The sequence below is a fragment of the Lolium perenne genome, chromosome 7 (assembly GCF_019359855.2).
Source record: "Lolium perenne isolate Kyuss_39 chromosome 7, Kyuss_2.0, whole genome shotgun sequence".
In the NCBI taxonomy this organism is placed as follows: Eukaryota; Viridiplantae; Streptophyta; class Magnoliopsida; order Poales; family Poaceae; genus Lolium; species Lolium perenne.
This window is the reverse complement of record NC_067250.2, coordinates 98,474,933-98,484,725: the sequence shown is the minus strand read 5'-3', so window position 1 is coordinate 98,484,725 and position 9,793 is coordinate 98,474,933.

Genomic DNA, 9,793 nt, shown 5'->3' with positions numbered 1-9,793 from the left:
CAAACACATGTGTTGACAGTAACTAAACAGCAGAAGAACACCACCAGATATTCATGGGTACTGAGGATCAGTAGGGAATTGATAAAGTACAGTGAGGAGCAAGCATACCATCAGAAACTGTCCATTTGAGAAAAATAACATTGGGGTAATGTTAAAATGTTTGTCTCCATATTTGGGAGACATTTTTAATATTGGAGTCTAGCTAATGGAAATCAAGAACTAGTCTTGATCTCCAAATGGTGATTAGAGGGAATTTATTCATCTTAAGCAACATTAGGGACAAATGGGATCATGCAAGGGACTTGGGTCATTTGGATCATAAGGCATCAATTAAGGAGGCAACCAGGGACAAAGGGAAACATTTGATGATCCATTATCATAGGCAACAAAGCAGCAACTTTTTCCCCTCTAATCTAGCTAGAGTCCTTAAAAGAAATCCATCATAAGCATGGTCAAATACACATATATAGCATGGGGCAGATGCTCCAAAGGGATTATATATTCATCACTTGGTAATTTGGAGAGCAAACAAGCAGTAGCCATATCACTCAATCCAATAATATAGTAATTTGGATCATAAGGCATCAATTAAGGAGGCAACCAGGGACAAAGAGACAAAGTAATTTCGTCGAGCACTTTGTGCCCGCACGGGAGAGGAAGAGGGAGGGGAGGGGAGAGGTGGAGCTCACCGACGATGCTGTTGGAGGAGGGGCCGGGTAGAGGAAGAGGGAGGGGCCGGGTAGGGGTGGAGGAGGAGGTTGACGATGACGGCAGGGGTGGAGGAGGAGGAGGAAGACGCGGCGGCTCCTCCTCCTTGACGCGGAGCTGGCCCCTCCTCCTCCATGCGGCGGCCCCTCCTCCTCCACACCGCAGTGGCTTGTGCTGCTGGTGGCGGGGATGGGTGGAGCGTGGCAGCATGCGGCCCTCGCGGAGGAAGGAGGCGGCGGCGGTGACGGCGACGGCGACGCTCACCATGGAAGGCGGCGCCGCGCGGCGGTAGGGAGAGGAAGAGGGGTGGAGGAGGAAGTACGGGCAGGGGAGGGGGTACGGTTGGATATAGAAGGCGCTATTTCTGTGGCGCACCAGCACAAGTGCGCCACAGAATCAACTACTTCTGTGGCGCACCAGAACCAGTGCGCCACAGAAACACTTATTTCTGTGGCGCAGCACGCCACGTGCGCCACAGAAATACCTACACTATTAATTGCTGGTGGCAGGATGTGGGCCCCACATAATTTCTGTGGCGCACGGTTCTGTAGTGCGCCACAAAAATAGCTTATTTTTGTGGCGCATTCTTTCCGGTGCGCCACAAAAAATCTTTCGGTGGCGCATTTCTGCTGGTGCGCCACAGAACTAAGCTCCACCTATAAGCATTTCCCTACTAGTGACAAGACTTCGTCAAGCAAGCACAATCAAGAAAGACGTTCCATCTTGTTGCGGTCAAGATCGTCATCATCGAGCTCAAGTGGAACGCGCAAGTATAAGGTTTTCTCTTGATAGGGTTTCTTTCTCACCGGTCTCATAGTGTAGTTGGAGACCGATTTATAGTTTAGTTGCCGTACTATCAAGAGGGCTCTCGAGTGAGTAACTCGATCGTATCCTTCGGAGAGCTCAAACCTTTGCATCCTTGCACCATCTTTCTTGGTTGTTATTTGGATGTTATCCATGTGATGTTTTAGAGCTTGTGCTTATTCTCATGACAAGCTCTAGTTCATCGAGAATGGTTTTTGCATGGGCAACTTGTTGCATTTTCGAGGTTGGAGGTTTTACCGGTATGTCTTTTTTAGATAGGTCAAATCTTTCATCATTTGTTTCTATACTCCCTTTCTGAACTATGATGGTTCCCTGCATGATCTTGTAGAGCTTGTTACTAGCTTCAAAACGAGGCCAAGATCATTAAAATCGGAGTCCGTATGCTCAAGTTATGCTCTTTCTCGATTTGCTATCTCTGCCAGTTTTTAGGGGGGGCAGATTATCCGGACCAAGTGAGGGGCGGATAATCCGGCCCTCGAAAAACTGCTAAGGACTTTTGGGCGTGAGCCCCAGTATTGGACCCGGATTTTTGGCCGGATTTTTCATCCCGAGGGCCGGATAATCCGGCCTGGACACCCCCAACGGCCATATTTCATGGGGAGCTATAAATAGCCTTCTTCTTCCCCAAAATCTGGTTGGTTCTCTCACTCTCTCTCTCTCTCTCCTCCATCGTTGACCTTCAAAGTTTGCCCTAGTTGTTGATTCCTCCCATGATTCTTGTATATTCTTGAGGGAAAAGAGAGAGGAGATCTAGATCTACATCTTCACCAATCAAATCCCTCTTTTTGTGAGAGGAACCACCTAGATCTAGATCTTGGAGAAACTTGGAGTTCTTTGTGTTCTCTTATTTGTTCTTCCTCTCTTATCCCCCCAATAGCTTTTGTAGCTTTGTTGGAATTTGAGAGGAAAGGACTTGAGCATCTTTGTGGTGTTCTTGCCATTGCATTTGGTGCATAGGTTTGAGTTCTCCACGGTGATTCGTGGTGGTGAAAGCAGGAAGGTTGTTACTCTTGGGTTCTTGGAACCCTAGACGGATTCTAGACCTTTGTGGCGATTTGTTGGGAGCCTCCAATTAAGTTGTGGATGTGTGCCCCAATCTTTGTGTAAGGCCCGGTTTCCGCCTCGAAGGAAATCCCTTAGTGGAACCGTGACCTAGGCCTTTGTGGCGAGGGTCACCGGAGAATAAGGTGAGGTGCCTTCGTGGCGTTCGGTGTGTGGTGTGAGTACCGCATCTTGGGGTGAGGTCTTTGTGGCGTTGGTGTGCATCGAGCAACCACACCTCAAGGTGAGCCTCTTGTGGCGTTCGCGAGCACTAAGCCACCGCACCTCTGTTATCACCAGAATTTGACCGAGTCAGAGGTGGGCCGCGATCAAGATGGGCTTGAAGAATATACATGGAAGAAATACGTGAATCGGCCTTTATATGCAAAGTTTGGGCTAGTTGGCCCGTGTATCTGTAATATAGTAGGATACGTGTCGGTTAGTTAGAGTTTGTCTCGTGCACGGTTGGGATTATTCCCACGTTAGAGAGTCTACGGACTATAAATATGTATCTAGGGTTTATGAAATAAACAACAATCATCGTTCACCACAAATCAATCTAGGCGCATCGCCAACTCCTTCGTCTCGAGGGTTTCTTCCGGGTAAGCATCATGCTGCCTAGATCGCATCTTGCGATCTAGGCAGTACAAGTTTATTCGTCGTTCATGTGTTGCTTGTACTGAAGCCTTTTTTATGGCGAGCAACGTAGTTATCTTAGGTGTGTTAGGGTTAGCATTGTTCTTCGTATCATATGCTGTCGTAGTGCAACCCTTATACATCTAGCCGCCCTTACACCTATCTTAGGTGTAGGGGCGGCACCCCGCTTGATCATTATTCAGTAGATCCGATCCGTTACGGTTGCTCCTTGTTCTTCAAGGATTAGTTTAATATCTGCAATAGTTAGGCCTTACAAAGGGTTGGAGGATCCAGCGGCGCGTAGGGTGTAGTTTGCTAGCCCTAGACAGGATGTTCCGGGGATCAACCTCGTGTTGGTTTTTAGGCCCTGTCTAGGATCGGCTTACGATCACCGTGCGTGGCCGCGAGGCCCAATCGTGAGTAGGATGATCCGATTATGCGGTGAAAACCCTAAATCGTCGTAGATCGTTTTAGCTTTATCTTGATCAAGCAGGACCACCATATATTCGTACACCTCGTGCGAATCATGGGTGGATCGGCTCCTTGAGCCGATTCACAGGACAACCTGAGAGCCGATCGAGGCTCGAATTTAATGTTTACGTGTATGCCATGCAGGAAACTAAGCGAGGCATCTCCATCACCTTCCTGACCAGGTATAGGTCAGGTGGCACGCCCTTGCACCAGCATCGGACGTGCGTGCCGGAGTCTTTGCAGGCCGTCGCTCGGAGGGACCAGGGCCAGCCGCAGCCCTAAGTTGCTCCCGGCTCTCCTGTGTTGCCCGTCGTTGCTCGCCGGTGGGTTTCTGACCGCAACACATTCTGGCACGCCCGGTGGGACAATCTTCTACACCAACCACATCGCCATCTACATCCGAGATGGCGGACGGCACCCCAGTCACGTACGAGGATCTGACCGATGAGCTCAAGAAGAAGTATGACAAGGTCAAGGCGATCCTCGAAGCCGACCTCATCGGCTCTTTTCACAGAACCCGTTCACATGGCATCAGGTGGAAAGGGTTCTCGCCTGAAGGTGCGCTCGATGGAATAGACCTGTCCGCCCCGTCAGAAGAACGCACCAGGTCCCTGCGTCAGGAGATAAACTTCATGGTAGCTCATTCGCTACACCGCCACTCTGAGAACCTGGTGAACACTTTGGAGCGTGTCGCTCTTCGGGTGATCCAGGAGATCATGAGGCACCAGTACTCTCCGTCAGGACCAGCTCTCGGGACATACCAAGGAGAGATGCCACTCCAGTCCCGTCCACCGCTGCCATTTGCGTTGGCAGCACCAGAAGTGCCGAATTCACCGGCATTCGTCGTCTACAAGATCGGTGGTGACCCTAGTGACTGCCAGTTCTTGCATGAGGCGCCTAAGGAGATCCCTCACGGGTACATGTGCACATACGTGCTAGACTGCGGTAACTGGGCGCTCACAAACCAGGCCGCAACAGCAGGGACTTCTGGAAAAGCAGGAGGAACGTCAGCGACAGATCTTGAGAAGCAGACGTGGCTAGCTAAATATGCCACTCCGACTAACCTCCAGAGCTCAGTTCTGGCAGTTGGCTCAGAGCTGGAAAAGCAAGCATGGCTGGCTAAGTATGCCACTCCGGCGAATCTTCAGAGTTCGACTCCTGCAGCCAGCACCGCGGATCAAATCAGTACGATCCTGAGAGACCAGTTCGGCATGGTGCCGAAAAGGAGGACAATCGGCTATTCCAAGCCGTACCCCAACGAGTACGAGTTGGTCCCGCTACCACCCAAATATCGGCTCCCTGATTTCTCCAAATTTAGTGGATCAGATGGTTCCAGCTCCATCGAGCATGTGAGCCGATATTTGGCACAGCTAGGAACGGCCTCAGCGTCGGATCCACTACGCGTGAGGTTCTTCGCACAGTCCCTCACGGGATCGGCTTTCGGGTGGTACACTTCGTTGCCACCGGACTCGATCCGGACTTGGAAGCAGTTGGAAGAACAGTTCCACATGCAGTATCACTCAGAGGCTTCCGAGTCTGGCCTTGCCGATCTGGCACAAATACGTCAGAAGCGTGGAGAAACTGTGGCAGAATACGTCCAGCGCTTCAGAAATCTAAGGAACCGATGTTATTCGGCTCGTGTAACTGAAAAGGAAGCAGTCGAGTTGGCAGTGGTGGGCCTTGCATCGCAAATCAAGGACATGGCCTCCCAAGCAGACTACCCTTCACTGGCGCACATGGTTCAGAAACTGTCAGCATATGAACAGCGCCACCCGGACTTGTACCAGGACAAATTCAAGCGTGCGGTAGTCCTGGTTGAGGCAGATGAAGACGAAGGTTCTGCGGGAGATCAAGAGGTAGCAGTGGCTGAATGGACTCGGGGGGCAGCCCCCGTGTCCTGCAAATGGGTTAAGCCACCAGGCCCGCCCAGAGGGTTTGATTTTGACGTGACTAAAACTGAGCAAATCTTCGACCTCTTACTCAAGGAGAAGCAGTTGAAGTTACCCGAAGGCCTCAAAATCCCCACGGTACAGGAGCTGAACGGAAAGCCATACTGCAAATGGCATAACTCGTTCTCCCATGCCACCAACGACTGCAGGGTGTGGCGTCAGCAGATCCAAATGGCGATAGAACAAGGACGTCTGATTTTCAACCAGTACGCCATGAAGGTCGACACCCACCCCTTCCCCGCCGTTAACATGGTGGAGTGCACTTACCCTGAAGGTTGCCAGCCAGGATTCTCGTTCAACATCAACATGGTAGGACCTGGGCACCACTCTGGCAAGGATGGAGACGAGGGCAGCTGCTCTCGTAGCAAGGACACAGAGGAGGCCGCTCCACGCGATCGGCTCCGGCACGATGGCAAGCGCTACATCACAGAGGGAGAAGTGAGGAATGTGAGATATCAGCGACCTCTCTCTGATCACCTCCTCAATAAGTATGTGAGTCAATACAGCCAACGCCGACGATCCAGCGACGATGATGATAGAGACCGTCTAGCTAGGGATGCCAGGAGACATCGTCGGCATGATCGCGATGAGGAGTACGAGCGCCGTGCCAAGGAAAAATCAAGGGAGCAAGACGACGAAGATAGGCACTGGGACTGTCCCTTCTTCAGACACTGCTGGGATTCAGGAATGAGCCGATTGCCTACAATCGGCAATTGCCCAGAATGTAACCAGAAGAAGAAGGAGGCAGCTAACGTGTCCGTGTTCCAACGCTTAGGGCCTCTCCCGCCTCGGAACAAGCACGCTGAGTCCCCTCGGGTGGAAGATCTCGAGGATTTGGAAGGCGATGATGAAGAAGAAGAAGAAGAAGACAGGTACCACCGGCCAAGGTGGTGCCCTGATGGACTCAGCCGTTCCCAAAAGCGTAGGGTTCAGCGACTGCGCGGCTTGGAGGAAGCCGAAAGGTTATACCTGCACACGCTAAGGAAAGCGCGGCCTGATCTGGCCGCGAAGGTCCAGCGAACCCTGGATGAAGAGGGTCGACCACAAAAAATGGAGTGGCGCCCCAAGCAAAGGAAAGCCGATGATGAAACATCGGCTGGCACAAACATGGTGCTTGATACGTCTCCGACGTATCGATAATTTCTTATGTTCCATGCCACATTATTGATGTTATCTACATGTTTTATGCACACTTTATGTCATATTCGTGCATTTTCTAGAACTAACCTATTAACAAGATGCCGAAGTGCCAATTGCTGTTTTCTGCTGTTTTTGGTTTCAGAAATCCTAGTAACGAAATATTCTCGGAATTGGACGAAATCAATGCCCAGGGTCCTATTTTGCCACGAAGCTTCCAGAAGTCCGAAGGAGAGACGAAGAGGGGCCACGAGGGGGCCACACCCTAGGGCGGCGCGGCCCCCCCTTGGCCGCGCGGCCCTGTGGTGTGGGGCCCTCGTGCCGCCTCTTGACCTGCCCTTCCGCCTACAAATAGCCTCCGTTGCGAAACCCCCAGTACCGAGAGCCACGATACGGAAAACCTTCCAGAGACGCCGCCGCCGCCGATCCCATCTCGGGGGATCCAGGAGATCGCCTCCGGCACCCTGCCGGAGAGGGGATTCATCTCCCGGAGGACTCTACGCCGCCATGGTCGCCTCCGGAGTGATGTGTGAGTAGTCTACCCCTGGACTATGGGTCCATAGCAGTAGCTAGATGGTTGTCTTCTCCCCATTGTGCTATCATTGTCGGATCTTGTGAGCTGCCTAACATGATCAAGATCATCTATCTGTAATTCTATATGTTGCGTTTGTTGGGATCCGATGAATAGAGAATACTTGTTATGTTGATTATCAAAGTTATATCTATGTGTTGTTTATGATCTTGCATGCTCTCCGTTACTAGTAGATGCTCTGGCCAAGTAGATGCTTGTAACTCCAAGAGGGAGTATTTATGCTCGATAGTGGGTTCATGCCTGCATTGACACCGGGACGGTGATGAAAGTTCTAAGGTTGTGTTGTGCTGTTGCCACTAGGGATAAAACATTGATGCTATGTCTAAGGATGTAGTTGTTGATTACATTACGCACCATACTTAATGCAATTGTCTGTTGCTTTGCAACTTAATACTGGAGGGGGTTCGGATGATAACCTGAAGGTGGACTTTTTAGGCATAGATGCATGCTGGATGGCGGTCTATGTACTTTGTCGTAATGCCCAATTAAATCTCACTATACTCATCATGATATGTATGTGCATGGTCATGCCCTCTTTATTTGTCAATTGCCCAACTGTAATTTGTTCACCCAACATGCTGTTTATCTTATGGGAGAGACACCTCTAGTGAACTGTGGACCCCGGTCCAATTCTCTTTACTGAAATACAATCTACTGCAATACTTGTTCTACTGTTTTCTGCAAACAATCATCTTCCACACAATACGGTTAATCCTTTGTTACAGCAAGCCGGTGAGATTGACAACCTCACTGTTTCATTGGGGCAAAGTACTTTGGTTGTGTTGTGCAGGTTCCACGTTGGCGCCGGAATCCCTGGTGTTGCGCCGCACTACATCCCGCCGCCATCAACCTTCAACGTGCTTCTTGGCTCCTCCTGGTTCGATAAACCTTGGTTTCTTTCTGAGGGAAAACTTGCTGATGTGCGCATCATACCTTCCTCTTGGGGTTCCCAACGAACGTGTGAGTTACACGCCATCAAGCTCTTTTTCTGGCGCCGTTGCCGGGGAGATCAAGACACGCTGCAAGGGGAGTCTCCACATCCCAATCTCTTTACTTTGTTTTTGTCTTGCTTAGTTTTATTTACTACTTTGTTTGCTGCACTAAATCAAAATACAAAAAAATTAGTTGCTAGTTTTACTTTATTTGTTATCTTGTTTGCTATATCAAAAACACAAAAAAAATTTGTTTACTTGCATTTACTTTATCTAGTTTGCTTTATTTACTGTTGCTAAAATGGCCAACCCTGAAAATACTAAGTTGTGTCACTTCACAACCACAAATAATAATGATTTCTTATGCACACCTATTGCTCCACCTGCTACTACAGCAGAATTCTTTGAAATTAAACCTGCTTTACTGAATCTTGTTATGCGATAGCAATTTTCTGGTGTTAGTTCTGATGATGCTGCTGCCCATCTCAATAATTTTGTTGAATTGTGTGAAATGCAAAAGTATAAGGATGTAGATGGTGACATTATAAAATTAAAATTGTTCCCTTTCTCATTAAGAGGAAGAGCTAAAGATTGGTTGCTATCTCTGCCTAAGAATAGTATTGATTCATGGACTAAATGCAAGGATGCTTTTATTGGTAGATATTATCCCCCTGCTAAAATTATATCTTTGAGGAGTAGCATAATGAATTTTAAACAATTAGATACTGAACATGTTGCTCAAGCTTGGGAAAGAATGAAATCTTTGGTTAAAAATTGCCCAACCCATGGACTGACTACTTGGATGATCATCCAAACCTTCTATGCAGGACTAAATTTTTCTTCGCGGAATTTATTGGATTCAGCTGCTGGAGGTACCTTTATGTCCATCACTCTTGGTGAAGCAACAAAGCTTCTTGATAATATGATGATCAACTACTCTGAATGGCACACGGAAAGAGCTCCACAAGGTAAGAAGGTAAATTCTGTCGAAGAAACCTCTTCCTTGAGTGATAAGATTGATGCTATTATGTCTATGCTTGTGAATGATAGGACTAATATTGATCCTAATAATGTTCCATTAGCTTCATTAGTTGCACAAGAAGAACATATTGATGTGAACTTCATTAAAAATAATAATTTCAACAACAATGCTTACCGGAACAATTCTAGTAACAACTATAGGCCATATCCTTATAATAATGGCAACGGCTATGGTAATTCTTATGGGAATTCTTACAACAATAATAGGAACACACCCCCTGGACTTGAAGCCATGCTTAAAGAATTTATTAGTACACAAACTGCTTTTAACAAATCTGTTGAAGAAAAGCTTGGGAAAATTGATATACTTGCTTCTAAAGTCGATAGTCTTGCTGCTGATGTTGATCTTTTGAAATCGAAAGTTTTGCCTAATGAGAATCATCATAATAAAATTGTTACTACAGCAAATGCCATCCAAGTTAGAATCAATGAGAATATAAGATTAATGGCTGAACTGCGTG